Raw genomic sequence first — 19,764 nt, 5'->3', positions numbered from 1 at the left:
GGGATTATCTACCACTGTGATGTCTAATATGGTAGCCACATGTGGCTATTAAGTACTTGAAATGTAACAAATCCAAATTAATATGTGCTATAAACGTAATATACACACCAAACTCCAAAGACTTCTATGAAAAAATGGAATGTAATGTATTTTACTAATAATGTTTCATATAGATTGAATGTTAAAATGATCAGATTTTAGATTAGATATTAGATTTAGATGTTAGGTTAAATAAAATATATTACTAAAATTAATTTTACCTCTTTTTTAACTTTTTTAATGTTGCTACTAGAAAATTTAAAATTACATATGTGAGTCACAGTGTATTTCTGTTTGACAGTTCTGCTCTAGACAATTCAAATGTGGCACAGAGAGGAAAGCTCTTAGGCATGTATATTAGTTTGCTAGGGCTGCCATAACAAAGTATACAGATGGGGTTAATTAAACAACAGAAACTTATTTTCTCACTGTTTTGGAGGCTAGTTGTCCAAGATCAAGGTGTTGGCAGGGTTGGCTCCTTCTGAAGCCTCTCTCCTTGGCTTGTAGATGGTTGTCTTCTTCCTGTATCCTCACGTGGTCTTCCCTCTGTGTGTCTGTGTCGTAATCTCCTCTTATAAAGACACCAGTCATATTGAATTAGGGCCTCCCCTAATGACCTCATTTCAATTTAATTACCTCTTTAAAGATCCTATCTCCAAATACCGTTACATTCTGAGGTGCTAGGGGTTAGTGTTGCAACATACAAATTTGGGGGTGGGTGGGTGCAGGGGACACAGTTCAGCCCATAACAGCATGATACTGTCCTGGGCTTGAAACTTGTGTTCAAGTTTCACTTGCTAGCTGTATGGTATTCATCAAGGATGCCCCCCCTCTCTTTACCTGAGATTTCTTACCTTTCAAAAAGGGATAATTCACGGAATGCCCCAGTAGTCCTGTGATTAGGACTCCACGCTTCCACTGCGGGGGGCACAGGTTCGATCCCTGGTCAGGGAACTAAGATCCTGCATGCTGCACAGCACAGCCAAAAAAAAAAAGGGATAATTCATTCATTTCACAAATATTCCTTGAGTTCCTCCCATGTGATGAAGAGTGTTGGAAACTTGAATACAACACACTTGAACACAACATGCGTACACCAGACCTGAGGACTCTGGTGGGGGAAAAATGACAGTTAAAGAGACAGTAACCTATGATCGCCCTGTGGTTGGAGAAGGCTGTGAGAACACCAAGGAGGTGTCTGACCCCAACTGAGCACTGAGGGAAGCCCCTAGGGGACAGGATATTTCAACGGAGATCTGAAAGATGAGGAGTCAGCCAGGTATAAATAGGACGGAAGTGTGAATTCCTTTGCAAAAACCCAGAGATGAGACACAGCTGACCCATCCATAAAAAGTTAGGAGGGCAGCTTGAGCCAGAACAAAAAGCTTCTGTTCAGGAATTTGGGCCTTATCCCAGGAACAATGGGGAGCCATTGATGAGTCTAGGTAGAGGAGGGACACAGGCTCATTTATGAGCTCCCTCCAGGTACAGAATGGATGGGAGAAGTCACGTGTGAGCTAGGGGCCAGCTAGAGGCAGATAGCCAGGTGAGCAGGGACAGAGGAATGGAGAAAAGTGGATGCCCTTAAACATTATGCTTTCAGTAAACACTTACTGAGAACCTTCCATTTGCCAGATAGTCTCTATGCCCCAGAGATGCTACAGAGAGCAAGACAGACAAGGTTCTTACTTTAACAAGCTCACAATGTAGTGGGGTCCACAGACGTCATCCAAATAACCACCCAAAGAAATGTAAAGGGTGTTTCGGCCTGTTTAATAGGTAACCCTACCAGAATTACAGATCGAGTTAAGAGAAATCGATAAAATTCCATAAAATCCATATCCATAAAATGGATAAAATCCACAAAATGTAAGCATAATTCCATAAAAATCCATAAAATTGAAAATTTTATGCTGAAATCCATAAAATGTAGGCATTAATTTTGAAGAAGTAGGCAAGGGAATGGCAAGTGTCAAGTCCTGTGCTTGAAGAGCTCTCAAAATGGAAAGGTCTGTGTGGCTAGAGTATAGGGTGATATTACAGAGGTAGAATCAGTGGGACCTGGGGCCTGATTAGAGGTGAGAGGAAGGAAGAGGAGTGGCCAAGGATGATGTCAGATTACCAGCCTGGGCCACCAGGAACCTCATGGTTCCATGTACTGGGAGTGAACCCCCACACAGAGGAGCAGGTTGGGAGGGTGAGAGCGCAGGTTGGGGTTAGTTGGGGATGAGCTGACTTGAGGTGACCGTTGAGACATCAGCTAGAGTCTAGTCACTAGACAGTTGTAAGAATTAATTAAATCTATGTGTAAGGCAACCAGCACATGGTGTGCACTCAATAAATGGTAGCAACAATTATTTTTCTTCATATTATGAATCAGATATGATAGATCACACTTTGCACTAAAACTCCAATGATAATGTAATTTGTTATCCAAACCAAGGTACTTTTGAGAGTCAAAGGAGACACTATTCACGATGGCGCTGGGACTGTTCCTGGGCAGACTGGGGTTTCTGGTCACTTCAAGCATAACTAAAGTGCTCCTAGGGAAAGGGTGCCCCAAAGCCTATGGAGGAACAACAGGGGCCCTGGGGGCCTCAGGCCAGACTCCAGGGAAGAAATAAAGACCAGTTCTTGCTTGTCTTCCGGTTCCACCTGCTGGCCCTGCCCCTCCTACAGCGGCCATGTGGAGGTAGAGTTTTCTTTGAATGATTAGCAAAGAGAAGACTTGGATCCAGGCATGCTGTGAAGGCAGGACTGTAGGGACCAGGCATCATCCTGAGCCTGGGCCAGTACCAACTCCATCTGCCTGCAAGGAGGGCAGAGGGACTGCTCTTTCTTCCAGGATCTGCACTGCTCAGCCAGGGACCAAAGAGACACACAGGCACGTTTGCTGTATTTCGCATGAGACTTTTGTCTTTCCTGTTGAGTCAAATGACAGCTGTACCGGCTGAAACTAGGATTCAGTTCCCTACCCACAAAATCCACACGCAAATGTTTCATACATATACACACACACACACACACACACACACGCACACACGTATGTATGTATTTTTTCCAATTCTAAGAACTTTTCGGAATACTGAGCACATGTAGTTTTATCTAGAGAGAAACTTAACCCCTAATAACAAAATCAAAATAACAAAATCAAAACCTTTAGAACAACTTAAAATTCCTTTTTTACTTATTCAATGTATTTGAATGAAAAATAAAAAGCAAAAACAGGTCACCCATTTCTCCCGCCCCACTCCCACCCCTAGTTATTTATTTATTCATTTATTTATTTATTTATTTGTTGCTCCATGTACGTGAGATCACATGGTATTTGTCTTTCTCTGTCTGACTTATTTCACTTAGCATAATGTGCTAGAGGTTCATCCATGTTGTTGTGAATGGCAGGATTTTATTCTTTTTGTGGCTGAATAGTATTCCACTGTATACATATACCACAACTTTTTTACCCATTCGTCTATTTACTGATGGACACTTAGGTTGTTTCCATGTTTTTGCTATTGTAAATAATGCTGCAATGAACATGGGGGTGCAGATGTCTTTACAAGTTAGTGTTTTCGTTTTCTTCAGATAAATACCCAGAGGTAGAATTTCTGGAGCATATGGTAGTTCAAAATTTTTTTAATTTTTAATTTCTTGAGGAAGCTCCGTACTGATTTCCATAGTGGATGCACCAATTTACATGCCCACCAACAGTGCACAAGGGTCCCCTTTTCTCCACATCCTCACTAACACTTGTTACCGCTAATCTTTTTGATAACAGTCGTTCTAACAGGTGTGAGGTGATATATCATAAAGGTCTATTCACTGTTTCTCCTGATTAACAAAAAACTATCTGGTTGGGTTTTCTTTAAGAGTTTTCTCGAAAATTGATATGGACCAAAACAAAACAAGCAAACAAATAGCTTTAATCTCAGCACTCAGAAATAACTACTAATAATGTTTCACTTTCAGTCTTTTTTCTATGCATAATTTTAAGTAAATTGGGATCATACTGAATAATGGCTTGTACTGTACTTTTTCTGCTTAATATTTTATCATGAGCATTTACTCAAGTTATTAGGTGTCTATAATCTCAATTTTTTTAATAAATTTATTTATTTATTATTTATTTTTGGCTGTGTTGGGTCTTCGTTACACACAGGCTTTCTCTAGTTGTGGCGAATAGGGACGACTCTTCATTGTGGTGCACAGGCTTCTCATTGCAGTGGCTTCTCTTGTTTTGGAGCACGGGCTCTAGGCGTGTTGGCTACAGTAGTTGTGGCTCACAGCCTCTAGAGCACAGGCTCAGTAGTTGTGGCGCACGGGCTTAGTTGCTCCGCGGCACGTGGGATCTTCCTGGACCAGGGCTCGAACTCATGTCCCCTGCATTGGCAGGCAGATTCTTAACCACTGCGCCACCAGGGAAGTCCTATAATCTCAATTTTAAGGGCTGCATTTTTCTATTTTTGTACCAGTATATATTAACCAATCCACTTTTAAGACATATTGTTTCTAATTTCCCACTATTCATACAGTGCCATAATGAATAACCTTGAATATAAGTCTTTATATTATTTACCTCTCTGATGAGACTTGGAATTAATTGGGCAAAGAATATGTACCTTTTAAGATGTTTCCTATCTGTTGACAAATTCAGGAGGTTTAGACTCCTACCAAGAGTATTAAAATTTCATTTTTTTTTCCATATCCTGTAAGAACTAGGTACTACATTCTTTAATATTTGTCAGTTTGATGGGTGAAAATGGTTTCTTCTTATTTAATTCAGATTGTTTCCATTATTTCAATAATTATTTAAATTATTTCCCCCAAAAAAATTATTTATAAGAGAATAGGGTCCTTGCACCCTGCTGTCTGCATAGTTTGAAATGCTCGAAAAGCCCTTTGGAGTTTTGATTCTTCATGACAAATCTGAGACTACAGTTCCATAGAGTTTTTCTGTCACATCTCAGTCGGCTTATGTCACTTTCATATATGTAATCCTTTAAGTCTGGCAAATCTATATTAGTTTCCTAGGGCTGCCACACAACTTACCACAAACTTGGTGGCTTAAAAACAACAGAAATTTCTTCTCTCACAGTTTTGGAGGCCAGAAGTCTGAAATCAAGATGCTCGCAGGACCGTGCTCCCTCCAGAGGCTCCAGCAGAGAATCTGTCCTTGGCTCTCCCAGCTCCTGGTTTCTTAGCTGGCGGCAGCATCGCAATCTCTGCCTCTGTCTTCACATGGCCTCCTTTCCTGTGTCTCTCCATGTCTTCTCCTTTTCTGTCTCTTATAAGGACATCTGTCATTGGATTGAGGGTTCATCTGAATCCAGGATGTTCTCACCTCAAAATCCCTACCTTAATTATATCTGAAAAGACCCTATTTCCAAATATGGTCATAGTCACAAGTTCTGGGGATTACGGCTTGGACGTATCTTTTGGGGGGACACCATTCAAGAGCAGGGCTCTAGCTCAGAGCCTCCTTTGAGGTTCCTCACATGACGGGTTCACTCCGGTCCCATTGGGTGGACGGTGAGTGCCCCGTCCCCGATAAATTTGGTGAGAAACCAAAGAGAAATGGCTACAGTAGAAGAGGGAATTGTTTGTTTTGAAGAGATGAAGATGAGTTTCACTTTCACTTTTTTTTCCCCCCATTTTCATTCCACATTTGTTGCTCTGAATAAGGCAACCTGCTGACTAAGGGTGAGCCCAGGCCAGAGAGGAGTGGGTGTCACATGTTGGTCAACACAGCTCCCACATCAAAATCTCTATCAGAAACCTCAGACTCTAGAGGGAGAGATGGACAAAAATAAATCAGTTCCAGTATAAGACAATATGATGAGCATTCATGAGAAATATAAGCCAAATGCTTCCTAAGGCAGAGAAAGTTCTGAAAGACTCCAGAAGGAAGGAGGCATTTGACCTGGAAAATGACAGATCAGCCAGAATCCTCCAAGTGAATCAGGAGGGAAGGGCATTCCAGGCAGAGGGAACAGAGTGTTCAAGGCATGGACTCAGGCGTGTACATGGGATTTTTATTGTCCTGGAGGGGCCTTCTCCCATACCCAGAGGGTGGGTGCAGCAGCAGGGCTGGATCTGGTGTATCCAAATGGGGATGTCTTATTTAAGAAAAAAAAAATACAAAATTGTGAATAACAGAAAATGACATGCAATGCTGAGCCATCTCCCCCCAGTAAGAGGCAGATATCAAAGGGTACTTAGTGCATGAGTCCATTTATAGAAAGTTCTAGAACAATCAAAATCTAGAGTGATAAAAAGATTAATGGCTACCTGGGGCAGGAACATGCAGGGAAGTGGACATAATGAGGAGGAGGGAAAAGTTTAGGGGGTGACAGAAATGTTCTATAGCCCGATTGGGGAGGCGGTGGTTATAAGGGTACGTACATTTGTCAGAAATGACAAACTGTGCCCTTAGGTGTATGCATTTCATTGTGGTTAAGTTATATCTCAATAAATATGATATTTTCAATAAACAAATTAATTAAAATTTAGGCACAAAATTTATTTAGAAAAGAAATCACAACTAATTACAACTTTTAAAAAGCTGACAAATATCACAAACATTGCCACAACCAGAAAAACGGCCATATTGTGCATTAATTAACCACTTGACGTACATCTATAATACTTTTTCCCTATGTACTTTCTATGTACTTTCCCTATGTACTTTTTCCCTATGTACTTTCTATGTACTTTCATTCTTCATTCTCTTTGTCTCTGCACATGTCACTAATATCACAACAATTTTTTAATATCAATGGTTGATCAAAATTTTTTTTATTATTGAGGGGACTTCTCTGGAGGTCCAGGGGTTAAGCGTTCGCCTTCCAATGCAGGGGATGCAGGTTCGATCCCTGGTTGGGGAGCTAAGATCCCACATGCCTCTCGGCCAAAAAACCAACACATAAAACAGAAGCAATATTGTAACAAATTCAATAAAGACTTTACAAATGGTCCACATCAAAAAAAAATCTTTAAAAACAGTGTTTTATTATTGATAATTTAGAAAATGTCTCTCTGCTTCATAACTGTTAACATCCTCTCTGTTTTCAGGGTTGTTCCAAAACTTGGCAAGGTCTTTATCAAGTTTTTTCACATTTGAGTTCTGAGACTTGTGAGAATTTTCTACGGATTAGCTTCTGGCTCTGTATATTTCAAACTCGGTTTCTCCTCCATACTTTGGATGCCACAGGACACGTTCATGTCATGACACAGCGTCTGGTCCCAAACCTTCATGTCACAACACATCACATGTCACATGTGAATCGGCACAGTAGGTGGTTCAAGTTTCCCTGGAGGAGATTTCCACACCAGAATGACTGGCCATTACTCAACTATACATAGAAGAGACTGCAAGTCACATAGCTATAAACCCAAGCTAAGTGTATCCCCAGCTCACTCTTAGCCAGGTCCCCAGAGCCGCTCTTACAGTAAGAGATGGAGGGATAGTACAGAAGTCAGAGAGAAAAGACAGTAGCCTTAACTTATTTCAGTTAAAATATCTTACTTTTGCAAATTTTATAGAAACATATGACCCTGGGAACAAATCACTAGGACCCCCAAAACTCCAGGCTTACGTCATTCCTACTTAGCAAACCCAGAGGAAAGAGAGATGATCTGTACATCAAAACTGAGGGAAGAGCTCGGGCTGGCTTGGCATATGTGGCCAGGGATGGTCGGACTCTGTCCCTGGCAACTCCACCACAACTCCAGGGAGGGAAGGACAGGTGATAGTCTCAATAGAAGAGGTGAAAGCAGGCAAAATAGAGATGATAGACACCACTTCACAAGGGTCATCAAGGTGAAGGACAACCAACGGGTCTTCACCTCCCAACACCACAATTTCCATTTCAAGGCCCACGTCCCATCCACGAGATGCAGGTTTCCTGCAGGCCTCCGACCGTGGGAGTCTGTCACCCACCCACACTCCAAGGCAGACTGCCACCTGCTTGCTATGAGAGGCAACCTGGCTCCAAGGCCCGGGCTGCAGCTGCAGGTACCGAGTCAGGCACTGGGCGTTCTTGGGCCTGGGAGGTTGCTGAGTCAGAGGGCCCCAGGCTGAGGCTTGGGCTGTACAGCCCTGCTCCTTTCACATGGGCAGTAGAGGAGGATTCGGAGGCGGGCAGGGCAGCTGTGGGCGTCCACTAATTGGAGATGATGAAAGAAAGTCCAGGGGAAATTCAGGTGCCAAATGCCTCTCCTAGAGGTGCGTTTAAAGTGTCTGGTAGTTGAGCAACCCCAATAGCAGACATCCCTGGGGAGTTTCTCAACAGAGGCCGCCCTGGATTAAGTCCCCCCACCAGAAGGAAAATCCCAAGGCATCCACATCCGTGTCTATCTCCACGGCTTCTAACGCATAGACTCAGGCAACTTTCTTTACCACTCTGAGCCTCAATTTTGTTATTCATAAAATAGAAATTATAAATTTTATCTAGAATAAGAAGATCCTGAATATAGATCTATTTGGGTTTTTCTTAAGTCAGATTTGGTAAATTAATTTTACCAAACTCTTTCAAAATGATTTCCAATATCTCAGTATAAAATTATTCACATATTGTCTTGTTACGGGTGTTGTCTGTCTGCTGTATAGGTAGACAGGCTCTCTTTTTCATTTCTTGCTTTTTCAGAGAGTCAGTTTGGAACAGGTTGATCCCCCCTAATGTTTCCTATATTATTAACCTTTGCACTCATTTTGTTATTTCCTTCCTCTGTTACTAAACCTTTTTTGGGTTTGATCTATTATTCTTTTCCTATCTTCTTAAGTTCATGCTAAACATTCAAGGCTAGAAATATCACTCCAAATATTGCTTTAGATACATTCTACAAGTTTTGATATGTAGAATTTTTATTACTGTTCATTTATAAATCTTAATTATATTACATACTTTATGGTTTCTCATTTGAGCCATGACTTATTTAGAAATGGGTTTTTTAATTTCAAATATATATATACTTTTTTTAAGCTACCCTACTCACCATTGTATTTTCATTGTTTACATAGCAGAATACCTGGCATATAATAAATGATCAAAGATTATTGGGAGAGAGAAAGGAAGAGAGAAAAGAAAGGAAGAAGAGAGGAAAAGAATGAAGGATGGAGGGAGGGAGGTCATAGATTGACCCTAATTGGTTTGACCAAAAATTTACCAGGGACAGTTCTGCCATCAGGATGAATGTTAGGATGGTTATATGTAAGCAGAGGAGAATAAATAGCACATGCCCCCAGTCCCAAGCCTGAAAGTCTCAAAGGAATTTCGGGAATATCTGAGTCTTAGACCCAGATCTCATGCCCTCTGTGACTTCTCCTCCACATTTGCCAGCCAGGGTCTCATCACTAACTGGAAGAATACAGGGCAGCCAGAACTTTCCAGCCATCCCCAGGACACTCACTCAGAGGCAGCAGCATGGAGAATAAAGGAAGAGCCTGAATGCTTGGAGCAGAGTTTGGGAAGAAGTCAGCAGGTCAGGTCTATGGCAAGTTCCTTGCTGGCTGTGGAACTGACTGCCTTCCTTCTGTGTCTCTTCTAAACAGATTTCTTATACCCTAAGAAGGCTCAACAGCCAAGGAACTAAACACAGTCTTTAACCCCCCTTTCCTGGCAGTAGAATGAGAGTGGTAGCCAGTAATCAGCCAGGCTGGTCACACACAGTGTGCCCCACCCGATGCCATGCTCTGTCCCACACGATCTTCTTCAGTACTCCCAACAACCCTCACCCCTGAGCTGGTCAACTGCCCATCTGGTCTCAGATGTATTTTGTACGCTTCCCCTGCTCTGCTCTGGGAACTACCCTCCCCAGTGTCCCCTGTCCTCTGGCTTCCCATAGTTTCAACCAATGAGAAGCTCTAGAGGAAGATTGGAGGAGAGAAACCAAGTATGTCTCTCCCTTTCTCTCTGCTCCCTGCAGCATCTCTGGCCGAGATTACATGTTCTCCATGGCACCCCCTCCCACTGGGCATAAATCTCCAGGGTTTTAGCTTCTGCTGATGGCCTTGCTCTTGGGATCTAATAGCAATACCTTCTCCCATTGTTCCTCCAGCCCTAAGGGTGGTAACAGCTTCCTGCTCTTACTTAAATCTGGAGTGTCTCTCAGCTTCTTCAGTCATCTGTGTGACCAATTCCCTTTATTAAATTCCCTCTGTTTGAAAGACCTAGTGCAATTCTCACTTCCTGGCTGGAAACTGATGAATACAAACTGACTTTATAGATGAACCCTGAGGTGACATTCAGAGCCGTGAAGGAAGAAAGTATGAAAATTCCAGTACAGAAAATATCAGCACAGAGCCTGGGATCAGGTCTAACTCTGACAATTGCTTGCTCTGAGATCTTCTGAGCCTGTTTTCCCATTTGCAAATGTGGGTGGTGAGAGATGGTTGCAACAACTGTATAGAACTGTTGTGAAGATGAAATCAGGTAATATCTCTAATATTTCAACTAAGCAGAAAGACTGGCATGTGGTCACATGACTAAAAAGTGGCAGAACTGGGATCCAAATTTCCTGTTCAGTGCTCACTCCCCTGTGCCAAGTAGCTTGAATCAAGTTGTTCGTGAATTGCATTCCCACAAAAGGGCTTCCTGTGGACCTTGTGGGATGGATCATGGAACTGACCTCCTGCTTCCCCACTAGATAATTGCAAATGACCCTCAAGCTGCTTTGCCCTTCCCAAATGCATAAGGTGCCAGACCCCAGGCATGGCTGAAGAATGTAATGCATTCTCTTGGACCTCCAGCAGCCAGGAACTGTGACAGAGACCTCAACACATGGTCCTAGGTCCCCATGCCCAGGAGCCACCAGGATCAGCCCAGAGCTATAATTAAGTGACCCTTGAAGGCAGCCCTGCCAGTATGAAGACAGCATCCTCACCCCTAACCCCAGGGAGGCAGGTCTCTAATTCCCCTTGTTAGGACCAGCTTAGCCACTCACCAAAGAGTAAGAGACTGCAGCGTGTGAGCATAGACCCTTGAATCCTGCCCTGGCTTTATTTGGATCTGATCCTTCAGGCCCAACGACTCTGAGTTTGCTGTCTAATGAGTCTTCCCTCCTCTGAAAAAATACTTCCCAGCCCATCAGGGTTGAATCCCCTACCCTCCACCATCAGTTTCAGGAATGAACTTCTGGGATCCCCCGGAGACTTGAACCAAGAAGGAAGGTTGTACTGATGCAATTCTCACTCATCTACAGCCAGGACATCCTGGAAGACACACTGCAGTAGCTGCCACTCAATGCATCCCCATCTGGAGCCTCCAGGATGGTTTGCTCCATGCGTGCAGATCCCAAGAAGCAAGAGTCTCAGCCTTGCTTATGGTCACTAATGTGATCATTCATTCACCAAAACCATCATGAGTTCCAACAGCATGTGCCCTGTAGACAGGAGAAACTCGGACCCACACCCCCATAGGGGGTTACACATGCTGAAAAACGAAGCAGGAGGAAGTCCATCCCTTTATGAGCTGAGTAGTTTTCATTATTTCATGGCATTTCATTATTCCTAAAATCACATCCTCTTAAGTAATATAGAAATGCTATTAGAAAGCTAATAATCTCCCTTAACCTTCAGAAGCACCCCTGTCTTAATAGCCTCGTATCGTCTTATGTACTTTTTTACTATATTTATAAAACATATATAGGGCTCGAGGTTTGGGGAAATGGGTTGTTTTATTTTATTTTCCGTTTTTGTTTTGTTTTACAAATTTATTATATCAATTACTTGCCAAATTGCTTTTCCCAGGCAACAGACCCCAGATTACACTCCAGATCATTCCATGTATATCTGATTCTTTCCAATCGCTGTATCATACACAAAAGCACAACGTATTCAACCATTTCCCTGTTAATGAAAGGAAAGTATACTTTTACACGGTTAAGCCACTGATATGTGGGAGTTTGTTTCTCGTAACAGTTAGCATTACTGCAACCCAGTAGCTCTACAAGTGTGGTAACCAGACCAACCAGCAGCAGCACCTGGGAAATTGCTTAGAAATGAGCAATTTTGGCCCAGTCCCAGACCTGTTATATCAGAAACTCTGGCAGGGATGGAGGGGTGGAGGTGTCCCAGCAACCTGTGTCTTAACAAGCCCTACCAGTGATTCGGACACACGTTCAAGTTTGAGACCCGCTGCTCTAACTTACACCACTTACACTATGTCGTTCATAGCCCACAAAGATCAGGTCTGTTTGTTTGCCTAGCCACGAAACAGTTGCAGCTGGGTGCCAGCTTCTCTGCTGAAAGTGTTCTCTCAGTGTGAGAATCCGAGAAGTTTCTAGATATGCAAAGTTAGATGAAATGTTCAAGCAAGCTACACAGCTGCCCATTAATTAATTAACCCATCCATTCAGTCTTTGAGGATGCACTGAAGTCACAGTCACAGCCATAAGCAAACACACACGCCTGTCTAACACATCCAGAAATGTGTAACAAGCAAATGTTCCCCGAATGGGCTGGATGCCTGATGTGATTCTTCCTTAGGTGCAAAGAGATTGAAATTGGTGAGTTCTGTCTGCAAAAGGCCAACCCTCTGGAACGTGCAGATGTGGGAGTAATAACAGTGCCAAAAGAATGTGGAAAGTGGAGGCAGAGAGAACCAGGCTTGGATCCTGGTCCCGCCACTCATCAGCCCTCTTGGAATCTCAGTTTGCGCATCTCTAAAACTGGGGGGGGTAATAAAACCCACCTGCAAGGCTGTTGATCCAAACTGTACTTTGTCGCTCCCCAAGAAAAGCTTGTGATTCAGTCTACTGTCCAACACTAGTGACAGTCGAGAGAATGAAAAAATGAGGGAGGAATTAATGTTATCTCCTGAGGATGCCATTTTGCTGCACTGTCTTCATTTCAAGAATTATAGCACGTGTCACCGCTCTGCTCTGCAAGAGGCCAGGGGGGAGGCGAGGGTGGGGCAAGGTGGGTGGGAAGGCGAGGGTGGGGGGCGGTGAGGGTGGCCATGGGGGAGGTCCTGAGTCTGGCTCTCCTTTCAGGACTTATAAATAAAAGGTGCTAGATTAGGGCAGGATGTTTCAAACTTGAATGTGCATCAGAATCCCCTGGGGGGCTCGTTAAAACACAGCTGGCTGGGTTTCACCTGAGAATTTTCAGATTGAGTAGATCTGAAGTGGCACCTGAGAGTGTGCATTTCTAACTCGTTCCCAGGGGATGCTGGCGCGGCTGGTCCAGGGACCACACTTTGAGAACCACTGCTACCATAATCACTGTGTTATGGTAATGCCAAGTGCTGTAACAAACGCCAAAATGTCAATGGCTTATCACAGTGAATGTTCATTTCCCATCTGGGTAACTGTTCACTCAATCCAGGCGCTCCTCCTGGTTGCTGAGAGTGGGGGATTCTGCTACACTTGGTCACGTATTGAAGGCTCTGCCTCCCAAGATCACATGGCTTGCTGACATCCCCCTCACCCCCCAATAGATGGGGAAATAAGTGGAGAAGCTCTACCTTCTTCTTAAGCTCCTTGGCCAGAAAAAGATGCACATCATTTCCATGCACATGTCATTGGCAAGGACTTGTCACTCAGCCCCACCTCATGCAAAAGAACCTGGGAAATATATTTCTTGGATGGGCAGTTGCTTCTCCATAGCAATCCACTTCTTCTTAGGCTGGGCAAGGGAAGGACAAGCTTTCTGTCTGTCACTGTCACTGCTGTGCCTGACAAGTTCTTTCCCGCCTCCTAGCCTCTGGGAAGTGGGTTAGCCCAGCCACAGCCCCAAGCCAGATTCCCAGAGCTGAAAATCTACTACCAACAGAGTACACCATGGCAGCAGCGGGAGAAAGGAAGCAGAGTCTATGGAGAGATGGATACAGAGACCCCGCCCCTCATAGATCCTTTCTCAATGACACAGGTATAAGCTCACCGATGTCTTGACTCCCTGTTCCATCCTCTCAGGGTGCAGCGTGATACGGCAGAACCATGGGCTTGTTGTAGTCAGATGGAAGAGCCATCACTTACCAGTTGTGTGAACTTGGGTCCCTGTGATCCTGGCATTTATTGAGCACCTACTATATGCAGGCCCTATGTAAACTCCACTAGTCCCAGTCACTTTTCATATGGATGAATGACCCCCATGCCCAGCTGTACATTAGAATCATTTGGAGAATTTTTCAAAACATGGAAAGCAAAAGTATTTATTTTAAAATATGACATTTACTCTAAAGTTCTAAGTCACTTGGCGACCGAGGAAGCCATCTTCAGGCCCAAAATGCATGCTAGGTAATTCAAAAGAGAAAAGATATTGAGGTCAATATATCGTGGTGGTGGGGCTGCTGTGGCGTATTTGTACTGAGTGAATTTAGCTCAACTGGAATTACGTTTCCCAGAATTCCTTTCCCTGCATAATTAGCTTGGGCCCCAAAAGGCATTTTTACATGAGATTTGGAAGGCAGAAGGGAAGCAGCAGCAGCCAGATTCTGTTTAGGTTCAGAAGGTCAGCACTGGTCCTCTGGGCTGTCGGGGTGATGTGGGGCAGCACCTGGACAGAAGCTCCTCTCACCAGCTCTCCTCCCCTGCTTCCCCACCTCTTGGGCCAGGAGCATGTTGAGTTCTGGGACACAGGACATCAGCTTCTCCAGCAGGGCATGCACATCTTCGAAGCTGGAGACTATGAGGGGTTGAGAGATGGGCATGGATCCCCAAGTCCTTGTGTGGTCCAGCTCTGATTCTGTTTGCCCTTGCCCTCCAGCTAATGTCTGTCTTTCTTTCTCGACTGCTGGCCCTGTTGACTTCAAGCCCAGACACGGATGCAACGGCTTCCCACAAACTGTTTAACCAGCTCCCATCACCGTGTGGGACCAAATCCTCAAAATCAAGCCCTTGTTTGACATAGAAAACAAACTTATGGTTACCAAAGGGGAGGGGAATAAATTAGGAGTTTGGGATTAGCAGATACAAACTACTATATATAAAAAAGATTAACAACAAGGTCCTACTGTACAGCACAGGGAAGCATATTCAATATCTTGTAATAACCTATAATGAAAAAGAACACAGTAAGTCGCCTACATATGAACCTTCAATTTGCAAACTTTCAAAGATGCGAACATACGTTCACATGTCCAGTCACATAAGTTAGTACACGTGTCTGGCATACATTGTCACGTGCGTGCATCCTCTACAAGTGGTTGTGCTTTTGTGTACTTTGCTGTACAGTACAGTATAGAGTACAGTAGTACAGTATCTTTATTTCAAACCCAGGATGTCCAGATGCAAGCGTAAAAGCAGCGGTGATGTTGCTGGTACTGCACTGTACTTTTCAAGGTACTGTACTGTAAGATTAAAAATGTGTTCTTGGGTTTCCCTGGTGGCACAGTGGTTGAGAATCTGCGTGCCAGTGCAGGGGACACGGGTTCAAGCCCTGGTCTGGGAAGATCCCACATGCCGCGCAGCCACTAGGCCCGTGAGCCACAACTACTGAGCCTGCGCATCTGGAGCCTGTGCCCCGCAACAAGAGAGGCCGCGATAGTGAGAGGCCCGCGCACCGCGATGAAGAGTGGCCCCCGCTTGCCGCAACTAGAGAGAGCCCTCGCACAGAAACGAAGACCCAACACAGCCAAAAATAAACAAATTAATTAAAAAAAAAAAGTGTTCTTTATTTTTTGTGTTTGTTTTTTATGTATTATTTGTGTAAAAAGTAGTATAAACCTATTACAGTACAGTACTATATAGCCAGTTGTGTTAGTTGGTTACCTAGGCTAACTTTGTTGGACTTACGAACAAGGTGGACTTACAAATCACTTTGTTGTACACCAGGAGCTAACACAACATTGCAAATCAACTCTATTTCAATAAAAAAATAATTTAAAGAATATAAAAATAAACCCTTGTTTTACTTCATTCTTAGTTGTTTTGCTTCTCTTCTTGAACCTTGACTGAAAGAAGTGTTTTCTTTCAGCATTCTCATTTAATTTTCACAGCAACCGCATTAGGAAGGTCCCATTTTAGACATGATTAAAGTGGGGATCAGAGAGGCTGAGATATGTGTCCAAGATCCCACAGCCAGGGTCAGGAGAGGGGGGCGAGGACTTGAACCCTGACCTCTCAAACTCCAAAGTGCTCTTCACCATTATTTCTCCTAAGAAGAAAACCGAGTCCCATGAGATTGGCAACAGTGAGTTCTCACCTGTGTCTGTGCCACGATCCTGCCCCCCCTGCCCCCCACTGCTTCAGGAGAAGGGTCTTCCTTGGTCAGAGCCCGTAGTCTGGATGGAGAATGGCCGATGTCTTCCTTTCCTTTTTGCCCCCCCCAGCTCTAGCCAGAGTTCCCTGTAGGTTAATTACACTTTTATCATAAATCAATAAAAGGAGGAAAAACAATTTACTGGAAGATTCTGAACAGAACTCAAGGCCCAGGAGAAAACCTCCCTTGAAACTGTTCTGCTTTCGTGTAAAAGAAGACACGTGTTGGTAAGAGAGACAGTGCTGCTCTGGGAACAGGTCCTGGTTGTGAAGTGTAGAGACCTGGCCGCCAGACAGAAACAGAAAGGCAGGCAGGACAGGAGGCAGAAATGGAAACAGATCAAAATGAAGAAAATGACAGAGGGGAAACCAACAGAAGTGGTGAAGAGAAGCAGCGAAGAGACAGAAAGGGAGAGCAAGGGAAGGAGGCATAAAAAGAGAAACCAGAGAAAGAGCCAGAGACAGAAAAAACAGAAAATAAATAGAATGGGAGAAACTGGAATAGAGGAAATAATAATAGAGGGAGGAAAAGAGGGAGGAGATATGGGGATGTATGTATATGTATAGCTGATTCACTTTGTTATACAGCAGACACTAACACACTATCGTAAAGCAATTCTACTCCAATAAAGATGTTAAAAAAAAGAAAAAAGAAAAAAGTGAGAAGAGAAGAAAAAGAGACAGTCAGAGAGACAAAGAGAGAGACAGAGAGACAAAAGGGAAAGGGAAAGAGATGCCTGTCAAGTTCCTACCAAGTGAACATCTCCTTCCTGGCCCCAGGTTCTTTGGGGGAGGCTAGGATGGGACCCAAGACAGCCAGTGGGGAAGGGAGGTTCCTTGGGGCACTGGGCCTGGCACTCTGGACACTGGCCACATTTGACACACCACTGAACAACAGACTTCTGCCTCTGAGTCAGCTCCTTTCTTCAGAGCCTCGCCTGCCCCACCTCTTGGGCTAATATTCCAGAGATAATTACAGAAAGCCTGCCCGACTGGGGATTTATGAGCCTAGAATGAGCCTGGCTGCTGGAGGGGGAGGGCAGACCTGTGGGGGAGGATGGTCACAGCCACTCACTGAGGCGGGCACTGAAAGTTTCTGCCCTGGAATGGACCCTCAAACACCCACAGACAAATGGTGTCTGAAGCCAGAGAGATAAAGGGAGGTCTGTCTGCACTGAAGCCTGGGTCACAAAGCCAACTCCTCCATTGTTCAGGCAACTTTTACCCTTCCACCAGCCCCTCTTTCTACCAACCCTTCCATCTTTCCACTGAATGTTTCACCCATCTGCCATCTTTCCGTCTCATTGAAAATCCTTCTCCCCATCTGCCAATATCTGACATCTCCTCTACTTACCTGCTATCCTCCACATACCTACTTTCACCCATCTGTCGAACCATCCATCCATCAAAAGCTCCAGGATTCAGCCCACACCCCATCCATCCATCAGCTGCTCCACCCAACTGCCAACCCCTCTTCCATCCACCCACCCTCCCTTATCAACCAATGTTTTCACCTCTCTACCAATTCCTTCACCCTCCACAAAACCTTCAGTCACCACCATTTCTTCTACCCACCTGCCAACCCTTCATCCATGATTCAGCCTGTGTATCTACCAACCCCATCTCATATTACCTCCACCCACGTGCCACTCTCCATTTATCTTCCAAACACTTCCATCCATCCACCCACCAACCCCTCCACCCATCTGCCAACTTCTCCACACATTTGCCAGCCCCTCCCCCTTCCTGCAACTCCCTACCTTCTAGCCCATCTATCACTTTGCAAATCCTCCATTCATCCACCAAAATCTCCAACCCACCCCATCCATCCCCACACCCACACATCAACTCTTCCATTCATTGGCCACCCCTCCCTCCATCTAGACATACAACTCCCTGTCCAATCCGCCAATACCTATCCCCATCCATCTATCCATCCATCCATCCATCTAGCAACTCTTCCATTAGTACATAAACCACTTCCTGCAATGCTTACTCCTTCACTCACCAAGCCCTCAACACTTCAGCTACCTCTCAATGTACCCACTGACTTCACAAAGGCCCCAACCCAGCCCTCAGGGTGGTTCAGTGAAAAGAAACTGGATGAGCAGGCCATGCAGACCTGGGATATAATCTCGGTTTGGCACACAGTGGCAACATAGCTCAGTGCAGTGCTCCCGTTGCCTAGGAAGAGCCTTGGGAGGGTCCCCAAAGCCATTAAGGAAGCTGGACAGAGCAGAAAGGGGAGTAGGGGAAAGGTCTTCTCACCTCTGTTAAGGACACTGGTAAAGTAAATTACAGCCATCTCCATACCCTCTCAGCTAACTGGACAGCACAAAGGAAACCTCACCCCACTGATTTCTGCCCTGGCCTGTCCTGCCCATCTTGATGGGGCACATCCAGGCCACAGTCCCCTCCTCCACCTGGGCCCTGGGGTTCTGAACTAGCTCCAAAGACTCTGAATAGGCAAATCCATGTTGGTCCAAGGCCTGGGGTTGCAGATGACCTCTACACCACAGCGACCCACTCAGTCCTACATGGTCCCATCCACTCTCTTAAGTACAAACAAATCTCTTGATGACTTATGGACCAGGGCAGACCCAGGCAGATAGACTGCAGGTAACACAGAGAAAGGAAAACTACATCAAACCTAGATATAGGCTATGGAATCAGTAAGACCTATGTTTGTATCCTTCTTGTTACACTTCCTAGCTGTGTGATCTTCCCAGGTCGCTTAACCTCTCTGAGCCACGGTGTCCTCATTTGTAAAATGAGGGTCCAAAGATTCCCACCTACAGCATAAGATTTGATTAAATATATGTACACGTCAGGATGGGACCTGACACACAGTACACCCGCATCAGAGATCAGGTTGCCTTGCCTTCACTTGGACTGGCCCTGGGGGCTGAGGCCTGGGCTTCTGGGTACAGAAGGGAAAACAGGACATGTTTCCACCCCTATTCCAGGCTGCCTGCGCCACAAAGCTAAAGCCTTCCCCTTAGAGCCCCCCGGTTCAGCATTTCCACTGGAAAACCTCTGTTTTCAGGGAATCTTACATGCCTGGAAAATTTTGCTGTGGGGTGAAACTCGGTCAGAGACAGAACAAGTTTCCTTTGCAAATCCCAGCCCTCCCTTTTGGCGTGTGCTGGCCCCTCGCCGCAACGCGAGTTGTGAGTTTCTGTAACTTGGGTGTCTAAAGTGGAGTTCAGCGAGTGATCAGTCTAATTGCTTTTGATATCTAGAAAAGCTAATTAAGGTAATAGTTCTTGGCACTGGTATAATAATAATAAAAATAATGACCCTTTATATGTAAGGAGCATGTTTCATCTGGGGATCACAAAGCCTCTTCAAACATTAATTAATCCTCACAACTCACCTGTGAAGTGGGTGTAATTAGCCCATTTGACGGCTGGATGAATTGAGGCATGGTTGGGGTAAAGGATGTGGCAATAATCACACCCTGAATCTACAGTCAAGACAGGGATGGCTCTGAAGATTCTGGAAGCTCACTCAGAGCTCCTCAAGCTC

At 44.6% G+C, this 19,764-nt stretch overlaps 1 protein-coding gene across 1 annotated transcript in view; it reads right to left on the bottom strand.

Moving 5' to 3' along the window:
• Window positions 1–361: 361 nt before the first annotated feature.
• The window catches only part of MAFB (MAF bZIP transcription factor B), a 68,920-nt gene continuing 49,517 nt past the window's right edge, over window positions 362–19,764 (bottom strand). The window contains exons 4-5 of the mRNA XM_082430332.1: window positions 894–1,008; window positions 362–610 (exon numbers count right to left, since the gene is read on the bottom strand). The gene's annotated coding sequence lies outside the window, so the exon portion shown is untranslated. The remainder of the gene's footprint in view (window positions 611–893; window positions 1,009–19,764) is intronic.

The sequence above is a fragment of the Balaenoptera physalus genome (genome assembly GCF_965194825.1).
Source record: "Balaenoptera physalus genome assembly, chromosome: 16".
Taxonomy (NCBI): Eukaryota; Metazoa; Chordata; class Mammalia; order Artiodactyla; family Balaenopteridae; genus Balaenoptera; species Balaenoptera physalus.
The sequence above is the reverse complement of the archived record's forward strand: the minus strand, read 5'-3'. Positions and strand labels throughout refer to the sequence as shown.